The 23159-nt window shown below is 42.3% G+C and overlaps 1 long non-coding RNA gene across 1 annotated transcript in view; it reads right to left on the bottom strand.

Moving 5' to 3' along the window:
- LOC310840682 overlaps nucleotides 1–23159 on the bottom strand; it is a 173717-nt gene that overhangs the window by 41345 nt on the left and 109213 nt on the right. The window lies entirely within an intron of this gene.

Here is a 23159-nt window from a genome sequence, read left to right as displayed (position 1 = left end):
CCCTGGGTCAGCGCTACCTGCATGGCAGGGATCTAGTCGAACCAGACCCTATGCAACCAGTCACTTTCTGTAATCAATAAAGTTGTGGCCTAAATTCTGCCAAAAACCAAACCAAAATTTTGAGTCAAGTGTGAATTTATTTAGGGGGGAGGTTTCTGGGTCTGAACACACAAATATATTTTCCAAAATGTCACCAAGACATCAGTCCAAAACATATCCTGACTTACTCCCAGAAAAGTGGATTGCAGGCTGAAACATGTATCCACACCTACATCTAGATTTTATATTCTTCACACTGTATTTACAATGCCTTATTTGTTTTCTAAGCCCGGGGTGCAAGAAAGCAGGTAAAATGCTGTGCAGTCCTTATTTGCTTTCTTCTGTTTGTTTTCACTTCTTTCATGTCAATGGATGAGGCACCTCTGTTCTCCTGCTTTAAAGAACAGCAACGTATCTCCCTAAGTCAATGTTTCTCCAGTGGTAAGCTCTTCAGAAATGGCTTGGGGGAAACCCCAGAAATAACAAGCACAACAGCTAGTCACATATTATGTTTTTTATCACCCTAACAAAATATTCATTTAAAAAATCATAGTTCCTCCAAACACACTCACACATGCACACACAACCAGACCTACCCCCCCCCCCTTTTCTGGCTGTGATACCCCTAAAGATGGTTACATTGAGCTAATACGGGACTCAACACTTCATGATTAATTTGCATGTCGGCCAGCAGTCAGTGTAGCGGCTTTCAGATTAGGGACATTCCGCTGCACACTAAAAGGCACAAAGAACAAAAAGTGAATTTCCACCGTGCCCCTTTTTTCCAGTCAGTGCATTCCCAGCCCAGGCCTATTGACGAGCGGTTGGAACAATACCAAAATGCAGTGTAAGATCAATCTTGCTGTTTACTCCACTGAGTTGAAGGGACAAAGGACAGAAGAAAGGGCTTAAACCCAGCTATAGTAAAAAGAGCGCGGATGAAGGATGAAAAATGTGCCTGATGGCCAGTTGCAGAGAGTAAACTCATTTAGAAAATAGGCAGCTCCAGCTGAGCTAAAACCAATGATGATTTGTATTTTGTACTGTATCTTCAGGGGATAAAAGCACTTCTATCAGATACCATTGGAGGCCAACATGAAACACGGCAGCAAAATACTGTGCCTCCTACCGCAGAGGGAAGAGAATAAAAATTCCCATAATTGGAAAGGAGTATAAGATATCTTATGCAAACTGCAAGCCTCTCCCACACCCCATTATAGTACAATAACACAACCCAGTCCTCTTTTTAACTTCACACAACAAGTCACCGAATGGAATATTCAGCCAGAGGCTTCTATTCAGCATGACACCGTGTTTTACTCAGATAAATATTGCTGATTTGTGATTTTTGAAAGGAGATGAGCTTTCAAACCTTAATATATATGCTGCGGAGGGCAGGAGAGGTGAAGTGTGTAACCATACGACTGAAGCAACAAGGTGAAAACAGAAACATGTCGGAAAAATTTTATTTTGCTGGAACCACTGTATCTGATAGGCAAGGTGAAAATATAAAGACTTTTCCAGCACCAGAGAAAATTAAGGTTACTTAAACAATTTTTATGGGAGTTATTCGTGTTAATTAAAACATTTTCCAACCCTCACAAGATTTGCAAAAGACAAAATAATGTCTGACAGAAAGGAAAAAGATAATATCGTTGCCTTCCAGGGGCTTACAAAATTAGCCATGCTTGAGCAGATTCTCTGAAATAAAGGGGACCTAAGTTTGTTATGAGTAATTTACATTCCATAGATTTCAATGGGTCTACTCTTAAGTCTTTATATTTAGCATTCTTTAGATTAATATCCCACTTGATTAGGGTCTTCAAATCCTAACAGTTTCATTGTGGCATAAGCTTTCATGGAGTGAGTTCTAGTACACAAAATCTTATATCATAATAAATCTGCTAGTCTTTGAGGTACCACAAAATTCCTCGTTTTCCTTACCCTGTTCAAACAGAAATTATGTGGATGATTGTCTCTGGATATGAATGTTTAGCATGGGGACACAAACTTTTATTTAAAAAGCTCATTCCTTATCGTCTTTATAGATAAAGTCACTTGCTTGTTCTGATTGTATATAATATCTGATATTTGGTGTATGTTACCAATCTCAGACAAGTTTTGTATTAGCATGCACTGGTGTAAGTCCCTGCTTATCAAGTAATGTTACAGGGGCCACATTTGAAACTTTGAAAAGGTGTCACAAATTGAGCATTGGCACAGCAGAAAATGGCTGCCATGGGGGTGTGACGCAACACAAAATGTCTGCTACATCTAAAAGAGCAGAAAAAGATGGTCTAAGTGTGCTCCCTTATCAGCTACTGCTGCAATTGCTCACAGAGAGAAGTTTTTGCACTTCTGTGCTATTCAGAATGAATGGAAGTGGAGGTTACACACTGTCAAAAATATATAGTAGGTGCCCACATTTAATTGGATTCCAGATATGGGCATCCACTATATGTTTTGGAAAGGGATTTGTCTTTCTGTCTGTCCATCTGTTCTACATGGGTTCAAGATCTCAATGGCAAACTTGGCACAAGGCTTTCTGAGCCAGGGGCCCTGGTCATCGTGAGTGTTTGGATGCTAGCCGCCATTTTGAATCAAGATACTGGGCCAAAATCTCACTTTGGCATGGCTTTGCATGTTTTCCCATAGATTCAGTCACCTCTCGGGACATTGTCACCAAACTCGGCATGAGGGTTCCCAAGGCAGGGGTGGGAGACTTTGTCACCATTTTGATGCCGGCTGCCATTTTTAATTCAAATGGCCGACTGAAATGCGACTTTGGCATGTCTTCTTCAGCATCGGTTCAGCCACCACTCAATTATGTCATCACCAAGATATTTGAATGCTGCGTGCCATTTTTATTCAAGATGGCCGACTGGAACGCGACACCATTCTGACTTTTCCCACTTTGGGGCATAGTTTTAGCTGCCTCTTGAGATGTCATCACTAAGTTTGGTGAGAGGGCATCTGAAGTGGGGGTGGCCGTATTTGTTGGTGTTTGGACCCTTTAGAATCAAGATGGTGGACTAAAATGTGACTTCTTACTAGTACTCAGTATAGGAGAGGCTGAGCTAGTACAAACAGAAGCTGGGCAGGAAAAGGAAAATAATTCCTGGTGCACTGTGGACTTTTGAGAGGATATTTACTGACATGGACTTCACTGTTGAATTTTGAGGATATGCTAGCAGAGGCCTTTGAAATTCTGGATTTAAAGCACATCTGAAGTGCATTGCTTCCCCCCCCCCCCAAAGAATCCTGGGGAATCTGGTTTGCTCCTTACAGAGCTAAAATTCCCAGCACCTTACAAACTACATTTCCCTGGATTCTTTAGGGGGAGCCATGTGCTTTAAGTGTGTGGTCTTTATGCGAACTGTGTGTTTTATAAATTTGGGAGGGGGGCAGATTCCAAAATGAAAGTGAACTCTAACTGCTGCTTAACTTATCCTTGCCTGTACTCTGTTTCTTGGGCTTTTTGATTAAAAGGCTTACAGCAACAATGGAAAGGGGAAAGGAACAAAATGGGGAAAGAATAAGAAATTGCCTCCTTTCTTTAGACTGGCAGAAGGAGAGGTGTACAGTTCAGCATTGCCATTGCCTAGTACATTCCTGTGGTACATAAAAACCACTGAGAGCCTTCTAGCAAATTAAAGTCCTAGCAGCTAATAAAGATAATCTCATTTCATTGCAACCCATAAACTCTAAACAAAACTGTCTCACCAAATCAAAACGTCTGGCCAGCTTATATGCCGGGAACCAAAATGCATTACATTTCTACACGTAGATATTTAGGTCAGTTGTGTCGTTAAGGAATAGTGTTACGTCACCAAAAGTCATTCCAGTTGTAAACACCTTTGGCCCAATCTAACAGCAGTTCCAATGTGCCTATGGCACATTTGCCCATTGAACTCCATGTATTAAATGCTCCTCTCGGCTTTCTTCTATGAATGTGGAACTGCCTTGCATGTGGATAAACCGTGTTCTCCCTCATGGAGAGCACATATTGCGGTGGGATCTGACAAGACACCTCACTGTTGCTGGGCAAATGAGTTTGGCCATCTTTAAGCAGGGGCGGGCTGTTACTGGGGAGATTTATATGTTGCCATTTATTGATTGACAGCCCTATTTGTTAAATACTCTGCACGCAGTGACGAGCTTTCTCTTTTCGCTGCGTGCTTCGGATAACCTGCCCTCCCTCCCTAATGTTAGGCTGTTCGCTTGACCTTGCTATGCCTGTAATGGGGTTGTCTGCCTTTGAGCAGGGGCCCGGTAGGAATTTTGTCCAATTGGCTGATTGGCTGGTGCCATTTGGTTTTTGCCTACTGTGTAGCAAATCGTCACAACTTGTAAGGTTGCAGTTAGGCATTGGTTTAGGAATTGGTTGGTGGAGGGGTATGGATTTGGCTGTTCCTGCCCCTCCAAAATGCTGCTGCTGCTGCTGCAAGGGATTTCCGTTAAAGGAACCCAGGGGCTCCCCGTGCTTTTGTCTGAAACCCCCTGGCAAGGGGCTAGGGCCACGCAAGAGCCCCTGGGAGCATTCGGGGAGAGGTGAGGCATGGTTCCCAGTCCCATCTATCTCCCCGGGTGACTTACCCTTTCTGACTTTGCGGGGGGTGCGAATGTCAGAGCTGTCCCCGTGCAGGGTCAGTTAGTCGCTACCAATGCCTAAGCAACCACTCACATTGCTGTATTTTTAATAAAGTTGTGGCCAAAATTATGCCAAAAACCTTAAACAAAAATCAAATGTCATTGTGTTCTTATTTGGGGTGTCCTAGGGACCTCGACACGCAACCCATTGTGAACATGAAACACTTCTCAGTGAGAATGAGTCTCTGTGTTCCTGGAATGGCATGTATACCTAACAGCTTCGCTGACCTTTCATTTCTGCCCATTATAGGAAAGCGAGTCCTATTTGTTTCAATAAAAGTCAGGTTTATCATGCTTCGTCAAAGGGAAATGGGGCTGTACTTCACTGAGGCAAGGCCTTTTGGAATACACCAGTAGAGATTCTCAGTCAACTGCTTCCTTAATATAATACCTTCCCTTGTAACTCCCAGAATATTCAGTATACCTCAAGTACGAACAGTGACTTGCATGAAGAAGAATTTGTCTGAGAGACAATGACAACGCTCACATTTAATCATGAGTACAAGAGTTATCTGAAATCATTGTAACACTTTCTTTTTAACAAGACGGTCTTCCTTCCAGATGTTTAAACTTTTTTTAAAAAAAAAATAGCCATTGAGGATAAGAAAGGAACCAGAAGAAGAAATTGTTTGCAGGATTACATCTGTAAGCTTTATGTCTGCTAGTTAAATCCACATGGAGCTTCTGAAGGAAGGAAGGAAGAAGGAAGGCAGGAGTTCATATGTAGTATTGTCCATGATTTGTGGTAAATATCGAGTCACAGGGACATATCCCTTAATTGATCCAGAGGGCATCTGTGAGAGTAATACTTAGAATGATCCATGTGTGCCCATTCGTATGCCAACAACATCATGTGGGTGGAGAAAACTGCATGTCTTAGCATTCCATTAACTCCACACCACCAACGTGGTTTGAGCCTCCTGTCCCATTCAGAGACAAAAATCAAGATTTGGCTCCAAGGTCTTTTTGGAAGGCTCTACCCACATGCCTAACCTCTGGCCAATTTCACTATAATAATAATAATAATAGGTAGTGATGAGGCGAATCTGTTATTGGCTCCTACAAGCCATAACCTCAGTCCCTTGTATGAATAAATCCCCAGGTTTGTACATGAAAATGAATAGCCATCCCACTGATTTACATGTTGTCATTAACTACTCTTATTCTGGACTGAGACTATCTTAAGAGTGCAGTTTTAAAGGCCAAGTCATAAACATGTTAGAAATATATTGTGACAGAAGTTGGCAGCTGGAATAATCCTCACTACAGTGGTAAAAAAAAAATATGAAAACTGCCAGAGTAAAATAAGGCAGTATTATTCAAAGTAATTCCACATCCATAACAAATAGGGTTAGTTTAAAGGGCTTATAAATTGCAGAGTCTTATTTACTTTGCGATACAATTACATTTGCAATAGATAAAAGTCCCAAAGTGTTAGAACCTTAAATCCCTGCTGTGTCTTTTTGGGGGGTGGGGGGAGAGATGCAAAATATAAAGCGAGTTTCTCAAAAACGCATTCCTCCCCAAGACTATGTTTTACTGAATTATTGGGCAGAGAGGTACAATGAAGGCTGGTTTTGTTCTCTAGCTTATTTTCTTTTCCTTGATTTATAATAAAATATTTATATGATTTTAGATTTACACATAACTGCATTTACAGAGCCATATGCCTGCCCCCCCCTTTTTAATCAAAAACAGTGCCAAGCCACACAGCCATCCCAGCCTCAGAGACTAACTGAATCCTTTGCCTTCACCTGGCTCTTTAGAACCTCTCTGGAGATTCTGGGCCTGTAAAATCACGATCCCTTCATGCATTTTAAGTACATACTATATCCTCAAGGTGTATTTGTGCCCCGGTATCTGTGCCTGAATCCAAATTACTTCACCAGAAGCTACCATTAGTTGTTGTGGTCAGGGCTGTCTTAAGCATATGCGGCGCCAGGGTGCAAAGATCTGTCCGGCACACAAACACACACCAGGTTGCCCAGTCCCAGGCATGCAGGAGGGCAGAGCCGGCTGGCCACATCAGCGTCTCGCTGGCTCGGTCACCCCCAAACTCACGGCGCAGAGCCACCCACAGCAGACGAGCCCACTGCGGCGCTCCAACCAACGGACGGGCTCTTCTCCGGACTCAACTCTCGGGCCCCGGACTCTCGGCCTGGCACCCCTGAGAGCCCGGTGCCCAGGTGTCCCGCACCCCTAGCCCCTATGGGTAAGATGGCCCTGGTTGTGGTTGTTTAGTGGACTACAGCTCCCTTCACCCCTGAGCACTGGCCATGCTGCCTGGCACTGATGCCAGCTAGAGTTGAGCTGCAGCTGGAAGGCTGCAGGTGGCCCACCCATGAGGGACATGGTGCTCCCCCATCAAGTGACTCCTGTTTCCATTATAAGTTTCTTGGGACAAGGTAACATAAACAGGAGTCACTCGATGGGGAAGCAGCTGAATGAACCAGTGGAGCTATCGCCACATCGGAAGGCCTGTAACTTGGCCAGGATGGAAAGGCAGGCAGGGAGAGGTCAGCATTCATATTAATGCTACTGTACTGGTTTGGGTTTCAACAGATATTTGGCTGGCCCAGCTTAATCAGCCACATTTTGAATCCTTCCCATAGCAGCAGCCTTTCAACAGCCTTTGCCCTTGGTGGGCAGTGTTCATTGGGACTGGTAGGGTGGAACACTGGGGTCAAATAATTCTATTTTCGCCAACTGTGAATTCCGCAAGAGCAGCAGTGAGACATAGCGCATGCCATGGGGAGGAAGTGGTGAATCGGGGAGCCCAGCTCCATGCTCCCCATTCCCCACCTGGCACGCAAGCGCAGGGATCGTGGCAGCAGGGGCGGGATGCCTACATGGTGCTCAGAATTTCTCCTACCACAGTCCACGCCCTTAGCTACTGCCACTATGGGCAAGCCAAGCACCACGAAACTTTCCTAACCGGCGCAAAAAGTTTAGGAGAGGGAATTGTTGCCCCAGCCTCAACCAGATTCCACAACAGGTTATTTTCTACAAAGCTAGCAAAAAATTAATATGGAGAATTCTCTCCTCCATCACTACCCAAGCAGCACAATACATGAGTAAGGTAAAGGTAAAAAGACCCCTGACCATTAGGTCCAGTCGTGGCCAACTCTGGGGTTGCGGCGCTCATCTCGCTTTACTGGCCGAGGGAGCCGGCGTAACAGCCAGCATGACTAAGCCACTTCTGGCGAACCAGAGCAGCGCACGGAAACACTGTTTACCTTCCCGCTAGAGTGGTACCTATTTATCTACTTGCACTTTTCACGTGCTTTCGAACTGCTAGGTTGGCAGGAGCTGGGACCGAGCAACGGGAGCTCACCCCATTGCGGGGATTCAAACCGCCGACCTTCTGATTGACAAGCCCTAGGCTCTGTGGTTTAACCCACAGCGCCACCCAAGTCCGTGTACAATACATGAGTAGCAGAGCTTTCCATATTGTATTGAAACAGTAGTGTGTTGCCTGCAGCGTGTAGATGTGTTGTGTGAATGCTCCCCGCGCTCTTCCCGGGGCTGGAAAGGGGTTCGTTTAACCTCTGGTTTGCTAGTAAAACTGAATTATTGTATCACAAAATGATGCTTGTCTAATAAGCGTGTCAATGACATGAACAGTTTTGGAAAGCTCTGTTTTAAAGGAACACTTTTGACTGAAGTAAATATGCAAACTCATAGCATTTTTTAAAAAATGCACATTTCCCCCCTAGAAATTATATCCACTTGTGATGGATATAAAATATCTGTTTCACATTGTATTCAATCATGGCAAGAATATCAATAAAAAGAATTATTTTTAAAGGTGCAAGAATAGCTGAGATATTTCCCCTTTTGAACTCCAAGTCACTGTCATAATTTTCTTCTACGTCTAAATTGTTTTTAATTTCCAGGAAGTCTCTCCAGATATCTTGACATGTTGCCAAATTATTATTAAGTTGACATTTTGCCATCCCATAAAAATGTGATGATCTTTTCTCCATGCTACAGGAATAACTGCTTATTCAGGGCTCACTTGCTTAGATCATTTTTTAAAAAGAAAGATTAAGCTTCAGGAGGAGAATGAATCCCAAATTAATCCAAAATTCACTGTAGCTTTGCACTACATATTTGAATATAATTTGATGTCATCCAGTCTCTCCCTCTTAAGCCACTGCAAATATTGGCTACACTCCAAAGAGCTACTTTAAGTACACTCAAGAACCTGGACATGTCCTGCAAAAGTTTTGTTCTTTCTTCTTCTTAGAACAGCAGGTGTCAATGCCATATCCAAATCTGCTTCCGATAGCCCATGTTTCAAATGTGATTTGCTGTGGGATGCAGGGGGCTGTACACTTCACAAATCACAAGCCCAAACCTTCTTTGATTAATTCATCATGTAACTTGTGGGTGATCCGAGATTTCACCTAAGAGTGTAAGAGCCTTGCACGCTCAGACTAAGACTCACCTACTAGAAATCTGCCCTAATCAATTCCATTTCGCTCTAGAAATTGACCACCTGAAACTTCAGTTGATTGATCTACCCCTGTAACCCTATTATAGCCCTCGCAACAGGGAATTAAAACTCCTTTGGAATTAACACGACGAACTGTATGCATGTAACTGCCTCTGCTGGATCACAGTGAATAAATAGATGTAGCCTGGGGATTTCTGAAACTTAATCATACTGAATACCTACCTGCTCTATTTTTGTACGAATTTTCCGTTGCCCTCAGCAGTGACCTGTCCTAATACTATACCAGTCTATACTCAATGCGCTCTATGTGCGCTCTTTGAAGGTGACCCGGAAACTACAACTAATCCAGAATGCAGCAGCTAGACTGGGAGTGGTTGCTGAAATCACATAACACCGATCTTGAAAGACCTACAATGGCTCCCATTCAAAGTGTTGGTGCTGACCTTCAAAGCCCTAAATTGCCTTGGTCCAGTATACCTGAAGGAGCATCTTCTCCCCCATCATTCAACCTGGACACTGAGGTCCAGCACCGAGGGCCTTCTGGCAGTTCCCTGACTGAGAGAAGTGAAGTTACAGGGAACCAGGCAGAGGGCCTTCTTGGTAGTGGCATCCGCCCTGTGGAACGCCCTCCCATCAGATGTCAAAGAAATAAACAACTACCTGACATTTAGAAGACATCTGAAGGCAGCCCTGTTTAGGGAAGTTTTTAATGACTGATGCTTTAATGTATTTTTAATTTTTTGTTGGAAGCCACCCAGAGTGACTGGGGATACCCAGCCAGATGGGCAGGGTATGTATAAATGAATGAATGAATGAATGAATGAATGAATGAATGAATGGCTGTTGTTGTTATTATTATTATATACATTTAACCTGCTGTTCACATCTTGTAAAGTTTTGGGAATCAATAAGCACAGTAGTAGCTAGAATGTGGTTAAAACTTGTTCAACTTTCCCGTCCTCAATTTACTACATGACAAAAATGAATAGAAATTATTTATTAACCTCAGAAATTAGACTTGGTGGGTGCCCTGTCAGAGGGAAACCTGCCTGCTGTCGTTCCCTTTTCCCTCTTGCGTCTCATTACATTGCTAGTCCACTAGGATTCACCTAACCAGTTCCGCAGCACAAGCCCTGTGCAGGCCCTGTGACTTCCATTTGCACAATGGAGCTTCTCCCCCATAACACCCAAATTGTCTCTGGTGGGTTCGGAAGAAGCTCCAGAACAGAGTGCGTAGGGTGGGGGGAGGTGGTTCCACTCTGGAAGCTGAAATGCTTGCCCTGATGGAACTGTCAGCATAGCATAATATTGAATTCCTCCCCATGTACATACACAGGTGAGTGTATTTTTAAACTGAATTCATGGGAAGTGTGGAATTCATTGCCTGTATCTGTCAGATTCAGCACCAAGCAACTTCACGGTTCTCCTGGACGATTAAAATATGTTTGCTCTAAGAGGTTGATGGATAAACCAAACCCATGCTCCTGTAAGTAGGTCAAAAGTCCTTCTAGTCCAGCATCCTGAGTTGCATCTAACTAAGGTCTACTCCAGGCTTCCTCAACCTCAGCCCTCCAGATGTTTTTGGCCTACATGATCCCTAGCTAGCAGGACCAGGGATGATGGGAATTGTAGTCTCAACACATCTGGAGGGCCGAGGTTGAGGAAGCCTGGTCTACTCAGAGTAAACATATTGAAGTTAGTCATGTCCATTCAGTTCAGTAGGTCCACTCTTAGTATGACTGACATTGGTAAAATCTTACGTTGGCCATAGATGCCTATGAGAAGCCTTCTAGCAGGGCCCAGTCTCTGATGTTCAGAGACATGCTGTCCCTAAACAGTGGAGGCACAACATAGCCATCATGCCTGGTGCCCACTGATAGCCCTAGCTTTCATTGTGGCCTCATGCTGCTCAAGTAATATGAGCTGCTGTGTCGATACGTCGGTGTGATGTTCACTGTGTTTTCTTCTTGAAAACACGTTTGTGCAATTAGCTGATTACCCTGATGGAAACGTGGGATCTGAATAGTTGGCTGGTATGCAAAGCAGCAAAGGACTCCTGTGTCATGTAGCGTTTTGTAGAAGAGGAATTTTCAGCAGCTGGGGATTCCATTTGCAAAAAAACCACATCTTCTACAAAACTCTTTAAGATACAGGACTCCTAATCATCTGGTCACTTCCAGCTCCATGTTACAAGAGTTCCTGGGTCTTTAGTATAGTTATGATCCCTCTCCGTTTTATGGCAAAGGAAGGGCGGAAACTCCAAAGTGCCATTTAGCAGACTCATTGATCATGAATGTTTTTTTGAGAGAGAGAGAGAGACCAGGGGCATTCACTTCTTGGCCTGACCCATAATTGATAACGTTATTAGTTTGTGTTATGCAGCATTACCCACTTCCCATATGGAGAATTTCCTCAGCAGATTTCTTTGTTTTTACTCTCACTGCAAAAAAAAAACCTGCAAATAAATCCAAATTTGGCCCAGTGGAATTATTGCATCATTTAGTACATCTGGCCATTTGGTAGCATTTCCTGCCATCACAAAGGAGACCTGCACACACAGTGCAATTCCAGGTAAATGATGTATAGGAAACTGAGGGAGCTCATCTTAGCCCATCATTAACTTCATTTTGAGACAGCCCCAGAGGCAGTTCTTTAGCCACCAGCACAGTCAGCTGTCAATTGTGTCAAGCCAATAACATATTAGTTAGCAGGGGAGCAATGTAGAAACCAGCCATAGATCCAAATGCCTAAAAGATATAGGAGAATGTGGTAATTATGCCCTGCAGCTGCCAGGACTCTCCTCAGAGAGCTCACAGATATTGGTTGTGCCAGTGAAACAGGACAGATGACACACACACACACACCCAATGCTGTTATAGTGACTAACAATAGACAAGACTCCATGCTACCTTACACATCATCTGCAAAGTATCTTCACCTAACATGCTCCATATTACAATACCGGTTTTTAAAATGGCTGCTGTGTCATATCTCACAACGCAGCTCTGCACAATCTTGACATTCATCGAAATGAATACAGGTCATCCCTTCTGGCCAGGGACCCGTTTTGCTGGAGGATCACTTTGCCCTGCATGTGCCCACTCGACTGCTTCAGTCTGCAGAAGAGGTACTTTTACAAGGGTCACATAATGCTCATTCCTTTCAGTGTGACACCACCTATTCTCTAGGACGCCTTGCCTACTCATATTAGGAAGGCAACTTGGCTGTCTTGTTTTAAACACCTGCTCAAAATATTTTTGCTTAGACAACCTGGCCAGACATGTGATATTATTATACATAGTAAAGGTAAAGGGACCCCTGACCGTTAAGTCCAGTCGCGGACGACTCTGGGATTGCGGTGCTCATCTAGCTTTACTGGCCAAGGAAGCTGGTGTATAGGTCATGTGGCCAGCATGACTAAGCCGCTTCTGGCGAAACCAGAGCAGCGCACGGAAACACCGTTTACCTTCCCGCTGGAGGGGTACCTATTTATCTACTTGCACTTTGACGTGCTTTCGAACTGCTAGGTTGGCAGGAGCAGGGACCGAGCAACGGGATCTCACCCCATCGCGGGGATTCAAACTACCAACCTTCTGATCGGCAAGTCCTAGGCTCTGTGGTTTAACCCACAGCGCCACCCGCGTCCCTTTTATTATACATATTTGCTTTTAAATCTGTTGGCTTTATTTTGATAATGCTATTATATCTACTCTTTTAAAAGTCTGCTTTTTTCAATCAATAATTCATGCTACTTTGTGTAAACCACTGAGAAATATTATTTTGATTAAGCAATTATGCAAATTATTCCAGATTAAAAAAGAAAAAGAAAATATTACTCCTGGTTTTGCTTACTGCTTGGGACTGCAAAGGCAAGGGAGCCAGCATGCACCTAACAGACCCTGATCCCAGTGCTGAATCAATGGAGGAGGCAGAGAACGACCCCCTAATGAAATCCACAGGCCCCACCCCTTAACTTCCCCCAATTACAGCCTTCTAAAAGCTGTAGGGGGCTCCACAAAAGGCAAAGGGGGCCTTTAACCACCCCACCCCCATTAATTCAAGCACTGCACAATACACGGTTGGTGGGCTGTCTTTGTTTTGGTGGGTCACAGGTTCTGCTGGCCTGCCATAACCTTTTATTCATTTTGATGACTGATTGATCACCTTTCTCCTAAGACGGGCTCGTGACAGTAGAGGAAAGCAGTGCACTTTTCTTCATGTGTGCTTAAAAATCAAGGTCAGGTTAAATTCTTTCAGCTCTTTGGAGATCAAATTTGTAAGTGAAGTTCAACTTCACTGAAAGCAACAGGAATATTGCTATTTATTTTAGTGGGTACCGAAACAAACGGGCCCACCCTATGGGCATAATCTACCATTGAAATGAATTCTATTACTTATTTCTCTTTATTTTGTATTTACATCACACCTTTCCCCCAAAGAGCTCAAGGTGGCACACATAGTTCTCCCTGGGTATGCAGGATACATTTCCTGGTGAACAGTACCTTGAATATTTTATTGCATGGTTCTGATTTTACAACTCTTACAACTCAAATAATTGCTAGCTCAATAATATGCTTGACCTAAACACTTCTTTATCACTGCAGTGTTCTGTCAGCAACAAGAAACTAAACTCCCTTTCTTCCCATTTCCTTCCTACTTATAATTAATTTGCTTATTACACTTTGTAGGAAATGCCTTAAAATTCTTATATCACAACACTGCAATACTGGACAATCTTAGGGCTGATTCACACATTTTAGCATGCTACACATAAACAAACTTACTTGCGTGCGATGCATTCCAAAATGAGAATCTCTGTTCATGGAGAATGTCCTACAAGATGGCAAAAGTTCAGATACATAGATGGATAGATGGATAGATAGATAGATGATAGAGATAGATGATAGATAGATAGATGATAGAGATAGATAGAGATAGATAGATAGATGATGATAGATAGATAGATTGATAGATAGATAGATAGATAGATAGATAGATAGATAGATAGATAGATGATAGATAGATAGATATAGATAGATGATAGATAGATAGATAGATAGATAGATAGATAGATAGATATAGATAGATAGATAGATAGATGATAGATATAGATAGATAGATAGATAGATGATAGATAGATAGATAGATGATAGATAGATGATAAAACAAAAAAAATTCCTTCCAGTAGCACCTTAAAGACCAACTAAGTCAGTCTTTAAGGTGCTACTGGAAGGAATTTTTTTTGTTTTGACTATGGCAGACCAACATGGCTACCTATCTGTAGATAGATGATAGATAGAGATAGATAGATGATAGATAGATAGATAGATAGATAGATAGATGATAGATAGATAGATAGATAGATATAGATAGATAGATAGATGATAGATAGATAGATAGATAGATAGATAGATAGATAGATAGATGATAGATAGATAGATAGATAGATAGATAGATAGATAGATAGATGATAGATAGATAGATAGATAGATAGATAGATAGATAGATAGATAGATAGATAGATAGATATGGCTAGATACAGGCTGAGATATCATTCACCCAAGGCTACAAAAATGGAAGGATTCAAATGGTAATATGATGTAGCTGGAATTCACCAGCTTGATTCAGGCCCCTCTGCAGCAGCAGCACTCCCCCCCCCCCACACACACACATTTCCTCCTCTCCTCCTTCCTCTGACTCCCTTTCTGACTTCCTTCTTTAAGTAAAGTTTGCTCAGTAAATCATAGTTTAACTTATATCTGAGGGAAACCATGGCCTGAAACTATGGCTTGAAGTAGGCTTTTTGATCCTTGTTTTGAAGGCAGACTGGTACAGGTGTAATGGCAAAAGATGATATGCTTAGAGAAATAAGGAAATGAGGGTGGGATGATATGGGAAGGAATCTGAGTGCATGAGCACCAGGCGTCTCAACACCCTAAAAATCGCTCCACGGTTCATTTTCAGTCCATGACGAAACTGGCATTTCAACACTTTGAATTTTCCAAGCGCAAGGTCAATCTTCTCTATTTTATCTAATACGGTGTTGTAATCTATTAACAGAAGGTACAACAACTCCCTTCCTTTCTTTACAAATGCCAAATCAAATGTATGCACCCCCATTTTCACAACAACTGCTTCAGTGCCTCAGATTTACCCTTCTCTACCCATCTCGCTGCCCCACAGCTTCCTTTATGACAAGATCTGATAGTGCCCTTAAAGACCAATTTGGAAAGTTGCCTTCACCTTGAGAGTTATAAGACAGCACCACACAGGTGAAAGGAAACATGACAGAGGCCATTGCTCATCATTTCATTGAGATGGGAAAAGGGGGGCTCTGGGTATTCAGAAGAATGAGAACCTTTTTCTTTCCTCCTTCACCAGTGATGTTTATTGATTTGTCTAGTTCATAGGGAGCATCCCTTAATGTTCTGCTTTCATGTTTCTACTTTGGTGCATGGGTGCAGAAAAGAATATTGCAAATTGATCTGCCTTCTTGGCCTTTGTTGGGAATGAACTCCTATTACGTTAGTTTCTCTGGCTTGTCATCTCACGGTTGCTTTGCCACTATATAATCAGCATGGCTAAACACCAAGAGCTGAACTGATTAATTTCCAGCATTCTCCACTGAACCCATTGACGGGCTTGCTGTTTGATGATCTATGCAATAGACGGCCACTTTTGATTGCTTGACCTCTGACCTTAAACCTCCAGCTGTCTACTCAAGCACCTGTTTAAGTTAACAGCGCACACACTGTGTTTTTCTTAGGGAAACTATCACAATAGATTGCCATTCCATTAGTACCAAAGGTGCAAACTTTTCAGCAGTTCTGTTTGCAACCCACACAGATTCCAGACATTTCTGAATGCTCAGTACCTCGGGATACAGGAGTTATTTTAATTTACAGAGTGATATTTTAGATCCTTACAGATGAGCAAGCAATTACATAAAAGAAAAAATGCAGTATATTTATATACATAGCTTATTGCCCATTTTAAAGACTTTGCAAGGTGTCAATCTTGGTTTATCAAAACTGCTGTATAACTACTTTTCAATTACTGCAAATATTTAAAAGCACAAAGCATTGGTTTGCCACAAGGTGTGTACTCAACAGGAAGTTGCAGGTAATCTCAGCTCACTGCTGAGTATACAATGATGTGGATTTTATAGGTGTACATTTTTAAAGATGTGATATATGGATTGAACCCATGAGCAGCATAATGAATCAACACTGCAAAAAGTATTCCAATATAATGAATCTGGAAGCAATTATTTTGATTGGAAAGATATATTGCAAATGCTATAAACCTCTTTTGAGAACATTGTAAGAAGACTGAAATGAAATACAGTGGGTCAAGCTCTTGATTTCATACATATATACATATGTACACCAAAACCATTTTTAAAACCCTCAGCTCATTGGATTTCAATTGTGTTGTGCTATTTTTCTAGAAAAAGAGGTGCCAGAACTCACCATGAACACCTCTCTCATTCTCATAGAATGGCAATGGTGCCCACTTGAGAGGTGCCAGAACTGAGTTCTGGTGAGTTCTAGCTGGAAAAAAGCCCTGCTGGTCAGTATTGAATCCTACAGCACCACAGTCTGCAGAACTGTGTTCCTAGTCCCAAGAGGGTATGGGAGGGTGTGGCACAGTGCCTGGTCCTTAGGATGGGACCTTTAGGGCCAGCATGCAGAGGAGTGCTGCATCTGCAGACTCTGATTTGGGATGGAGCTTGGTAATGACTTATATAAGCTCGGCACCATCCCATCCTCCAGATCAGTCTCAGCATTCCTCCATCTGCTCTTGGGTCACAGTTTAGGAACAGCTGGTCACATAAACGCCAAAAAAAAATATGTGTGGCCTGTTAATAGGCTTTGGAGATTATTGCTAGTTCTGTAATGCACCTTTGGGGTGATTGGAAATTAGTGCACCAGGGGAGGGGGGTGTCTATAAATAGGAGAATCAGAAGTCACAAGGGCAAAGGACTGTGTTACAGCAAGCAAAACCCCAGGAACTGATCCTAGACCATGGGTAGGCAAACTAAGGCACGGGGCCGGATTTGGCCCAATCGCCTTCGAAATCCGGCCAGTGGACGGTCTGGGAATCACTGTGTTTTTACATGAAGAGAATGTGTCATTTTATTTAAAATGCATCCCTGGGTTATTTGTGGGGCATAGGAATTCGTTCATTATTTTTTTCAAAATATAGTGCGGTCCCCCACTGTCTGAGGGACAGTGGACCGGCCCCCTGCTGAAAAAGTTTGCTGACCCCTGTCCTAGACGTTTTGTAATTTTCCTCGTTGGAGTTCATGACAGGATTACATCTTTTAAATTGTTGATGCTAATTTAGTTTTACTTTATGAGATTTTTATTTTCTTTATGTCACTCTATTCTTTCTTACTCTATTATACCCAACAATTAAGATTTGCTTTGGAAAATAATTATTTCCCAGACCATATGGGTGCTTAGCCTTCCCCTGGGCCTCAACTTGACTGCGTGAGCTCTTTCCTCTATAGGAATCTTCTTTATTGAACATGCTGTTTGTGACACACTGAGGTCTTACACTGTTTTATCATGGGAGGTTATAAACTGATGGTCCTTCCTTTCAGCAGGAGTTGATCTAGTCTAGCCTTCCTATCTCATCCCACTCTCTGATTTTGTGAAAGGCATAAGGATAGCCTGAATACACCACACAATGTAAATCTCACTTTGCAATTTGATCTCTCAATCCCTACAAGCAAAGTCATGAAAAAAGACATTTAAATGTTCCTTACGTCAAGATTTTAATGTTGATCCTAGGAGTGTATCCTTAAGTTATGAATAAATTAATATTCTTTTGCAATGATTGCAATACTTTGTGAAGAGATTAGTACCACATTTATTCAGAATCTAAGCGTTCATTATTTATCTCTGAAAATATAACAATGGGATGATGTGATGGGACTGCCTTATAATCCTGGCTTTGAAGTTTAAATGATTTTTTTTAGTATCTCTCGTGCAATGCATCTAAAAATCTGGCAGCAATTCTCCAGCTGGTGAAGAAAATGATTCCTACTAGCTGGATGTTTAAATCAAGGCAAGGCAAGGCAATGGGTGCTGGTTGGTAATAATTGCAGAGCTGATTTTAATTGTATTTATACATCTTATTTATTACATCTATAACGAATCTAGTTTTAAGTTGGTGCCATCACAGCCTAAAACACAATTAATTCTCCGAGAGAGAGAGAGAGAGAGAGAGAGAGAGAGAGAGAGAGAATGAATCAGAATGGTGACCTAATTTCTTTTGTAGACTTTACATAATGTAGCAGGGAATCAATGGTGTCCCAGATACCTGAAGCAAATATTTTAAAGATTAAAATCACTGATGAAATATGTACTTTTCACAGACTCGGCTTAATACCTTAGTGAGTTTCTGTTTTTTAGTTTGTAAACTATTCAGCAAAGTGAATTCTCTGCAATGAATAATGTTTTTGAGGAAAGTAAATTCAAGACTACAGAGGGGAAATCAAGAAGGAATAATAAGAGGAAAACAGAACTTTACTGACTTGCACCGATCAGGTGATGCAAAGTAATGAACATGCAAACACACAGAGCGTCAGGGCACCATTTCAAAGGATGTGCATTCCCCTTTGTGAAACTGAATTAATACTTCTATGTAAATGGTGACTGGACAGAAGATAATGAAAAGACTCTTTATTAAATTTTACAACAATGTGCTTTGATGCACCATGCATGCTTAACTTTAATAACAGTGTAAGAACCTCATTGAATTAAATGAGACTAATAAAATATTGAAAATCCAGAAGGCAGCATTGCCTACTATGGACCACTGCACACATAATATTTGCCCTCCATTAGTGCAAAGTGGTGCAGGGTACAGTGTGCCCATTTGTGCATGTGGTTACGTCTAACAATTGAGCACATTTTATTTTATTTTTTTGCCCTCTGTACATATGAATTTAGTTGTGGCATCAAAACACACAGAAGGAAAATAAACAGTCCGGTGAATTTCACACATAAGGAAATGTATGAGGATGTAGAGTTGTTACCAGAGGGAGATTTAGGGCAGCGTGACCAGCTCACCCACACTGAGTGCTGAGCAGGGTGTCAGAAATTTTGACATAGGGCACATGCAGAATGAAAGGTGAGAGGCAGAGGGAACCAGAGTTTGGCCTCACAGAGCGCTTACTTTGTGTGAAGACAAAATTGGGCTTTCAGATGAACTGCAACCACAGTGTCTGTTCATTTTGAATTTTATTTTTATATTATTATTATTATTATTATTATTATTATTATTATTATTATTATTATTATTATTAAATTACTAAGCCATATGGACCAGTGGTTTGATTCAGTATAAGACATCTTCCAATTTTTCTATGACTTCCGGAGGCAGCAGAGAGTGACCTTAATTGTACACAGACACCCCAAAAAAGCATATGTATTGTAGATTGCTGTTGTGTTGTTCATCCCCACTCTGATAAACAAAATTACTGTGTGGGATAAGAGGCTAAGCTTTAGGCAATTCCCCAATTTTGTTGCTGAATAATTAAAGGGAAAATACCATGATTGTGATGAATTGTAACAAACCCCTTGATGGCCCATTCACTTGATCTCATGCATATGTTGAATGGCTGGGATGTTCATAATCTGCCAGCATAATATGTTATTCTTCCAACAGTCACGTATTCCTTTGTAGAATAATGCACAGGGAAGCTCCATTCATCTGAATGGTATATATATATGTGAAGAAACCATGAGTAGAAAACCGAGTCAGCTAACAAGGGAACTATTTCTAGCATTGCTGTTGATAACTTCCATAAACTTGTGCAGGAGACAACCTCCAGTTTTGTCTCTGTCAATCCAAGATCATCCTTAGCTCCCTACTCTAATAAATATTAAATCACAGTGCCTCAAAGCAGGGAAATGGAACTTGTGACTTCGTGCCTTCTCCTTTAGTAATATTAGACCACTGAAAAGTTCAGGCACTGGAGCACTGGTCAATCATACATATTCAAACAGATGATTTCTATGTACACACCTTCAAAGTGCTGCAGTCGAGACCTATGATAGCCCTAAGCCTCTGAAGATCTGGTCTACAAGTTAAGAAAAATCAAATAGTGCAACTCTTGTGGGAATGTATCACCTCAGAAGGTAGGGGAACCACATGCTTAGATGATATTCCATATCAAAGCACAGAAAGCAAGCCTGTCAATCTGAAGAGTAGACCGGAACTCTTCTCTCTGACACCATAGCTTTTTCCAAAGGCTTGGGACTGTTTAATGCAAGGGAGCCTTCAACTTTGTATCCAGCCTACATTTACTCTATTTCACTCCCAGGAATGTTGTGCTCCATGATTCCATATGCTTTGAAATAAGTATACTTTGAACTTTATATCCTCCCCCCGCCCCATCCCACTCCTTTTAAAATCTTTTGCCCCATGCCTATATTCTCTACATACTTTGGGACGAATAGATCCATCTGATACAAAATGGCATTCTAGATTGACAACTGATTAGTATACAAGTGTGATTATATGCAAATTGTCAATTTCTATTGACTTAATTGTGATCTGATGTAACATGTATAATTAACACATGCATTTAAAGTAAATGTATATTTAATTACCATGCATATTTATAAAATGAATATATTTAGCGTATAATTTTTATTTGATTTGGGGGGGGGGGGAGGTTACATTTAGGCTGTACAAAAATGTGGGGATTAGACAAGGATAATAAGTTCCCACAGAAACATTTGGTTGTATCCTTCATTGCAGCCTTCCTTTGCTTCTGGTATGTACCGTATGTATGTACATACAGTGGTACCTCGGGTTACAAACACTCCATGTTACAAACTCCGCTAACTCAGAAATAGTACCTCAGGTTAAGAACTTTGCTTCAGGATGAGAACAGAAATCATGCTCCGGCGGTGTGGTAGCAGCAGAAGGCCCCATTAGCTAAAGTGGTGCTTCAGGTTAAGAACAGTTTCAGGTTAAGAACGGACCTCCAGAACGAATTCATAACCAGGGGTACCACTGTATGTATGTACGTATGTATGTATTATACCGCAAGGTGGTTCACAACATAAAAATACAAAATGAGAACGTAAAATGCATAACAAAAACAAAGTAAAACTAATAATCCCTGATATTCCAGGGATAGACTTCTTTTAGGACTGTCGCCTCCCATGCTCCTTCTGTAATGGGATAGACAGCTGGTTTGTATTAGGCTAAGGATTGCTTACTTTGGGATATTTTCTTCATTTTGAGGAGTCATATATTCATGAAAACACCACTAAAAATGATCCCAGCTTCTGCAATCTGCCACTTAGTTCCTGGGCTCAGTTAATGGTGCTGGATTTGGTGTATAAAGTCCTATACAGCTTGGGCCCAAGACACCTGAAAGATCATCGCACCCCTTATATACCAGCCTTGCATGTTGAGCACACTACTTTATGGAAGAGTGTCATGGGCAACCTATAGCCGCCAGGAGTAACACTTCAGTGTCTTCCATATGTGCTGCAGCAGCAAGATTTTGGACATCACATATCAGTACAGAATCTCAAATAAAGATGTGCTCTTTCATGTCCACATTCCCTGCATGTTCACACTTCTGTCTCAGCACCATCGATGCTACTTAAATAGAATGGAAGTTGGCAGAATCCCCAAGGACATGCTCTATGGCAGGCACCCCCTAGCTAACAGGACCAGTGGTCAGGGATGATGGGAATTGTAGTCCCAAAACAGCTGGAGAGCCAAGTTTGAGGATGCCTGCTCTATGGGGAGCTGGGCTCAGGCATCAGGCCTGTTGGCAGACCAACTCTGTATAACAAAGATTTCTGCAGACATGACAAAAAGGCTGGCAATACCAACCTTTGCAGATGACCGCAGTGCCTGGAGACAGACAGTCAGGTCATACGTTCAAATAAATGATGATTCACCTTCGACTTTCTCCTTGTAGTAAAGGGGAAATAGAGAAGGTGCACATGTCTCATACCAGGCTGAAACATCTTCCTGGAATGTAGTGACTGGACATCCATAGCAGTGACCAGAGGGGGGATGACCACTGGGAGGAGTGCAGGGAGAAAAAAACACCATGGTGCATCTGCAGCAGCGCAAACTGCCTTCATCTGCCCCAGCTGCAACAAAACATGTCTCTCCTGTATTGGTCTCTACAGCCACAGCAGGCGTTGTAACTCTCCAACGGTTTGACTTTGCCCCCAATGCAGCACTCTTCCATTGCGTGGCCAGGCAGAGACCCCCCACCCCACCCCAGGCGACCCCCAGGAGGAATAATGACTCATGACAACGTGTTATGGGATTAAAATACCTGAAGGAGCGTCTCCACCCCCATCGTTCAGCCCGGACACTGAGATCCAGCGCCGAGGGCCTTCTGGCGGTTCCCTCATTGCGAGAAGTGAGGCTACAGGGAACCAGACAGAGGGCCTTCTCGGTAGTGTCGCCCGCCCTGTGGAATGCCCTCCCATCAGATGTCAAGGAGATAAAGAATTACCTGACATTCAGAAGACATCTTAAGGCAGCCCTGTTCAGGGAAGTTTTTAATATGTAATGCTGTACTGTTTTTAACACTGATTGGGAGCCACCCAGAGTGGCTGGGGAAACTCAGCCAGATGGGCGGGGTATAAATAATAAATTATTATTATTATTATTATTATTATTATTATTATTATTATTATTATTATTATAAAATTGGCCACAACTTTATTAAACTTTCAGATGTAGGGAGACTTTGGCTTAGGCATTGGGTGTTTATCCCTCCCAGTCCCCGTCCAGAGATCTGGGGAACATCAGATCCCCCCCCCCCCCATTTCGCCACAACACAGGGGAGAGCACTGACAACCTAATGGCGTTTGGCCAGTGACTCCCCTCCACACAACCCCTTTAACAGAGAACCCTGGGGTTGCCACCGCAGGTGGGGCATGAGCCACTGCTTCACGCCCCGCCCCCCCTTTAGGATTCCGCCCAAGGCCTGAAACTGCCAAAGTTGTGA

This window comes from Podarcis gaigeae, assembly GCF_964106915.1.
Source record: "Podarcis gaigeae genome assembly, chromosome: 3".
Lineage (NCBI taxonomy): Eukaryota > Metazoa > Chordata > Lepidosauria > Squamata > Lacertidae > Podarcis > Podarcis gaigeae.
The sequence above is the reverse complement of the archived record's forward strand: the minus strand, read 5'-3'. Positions and strand labels throughout refer to the sequence as shown.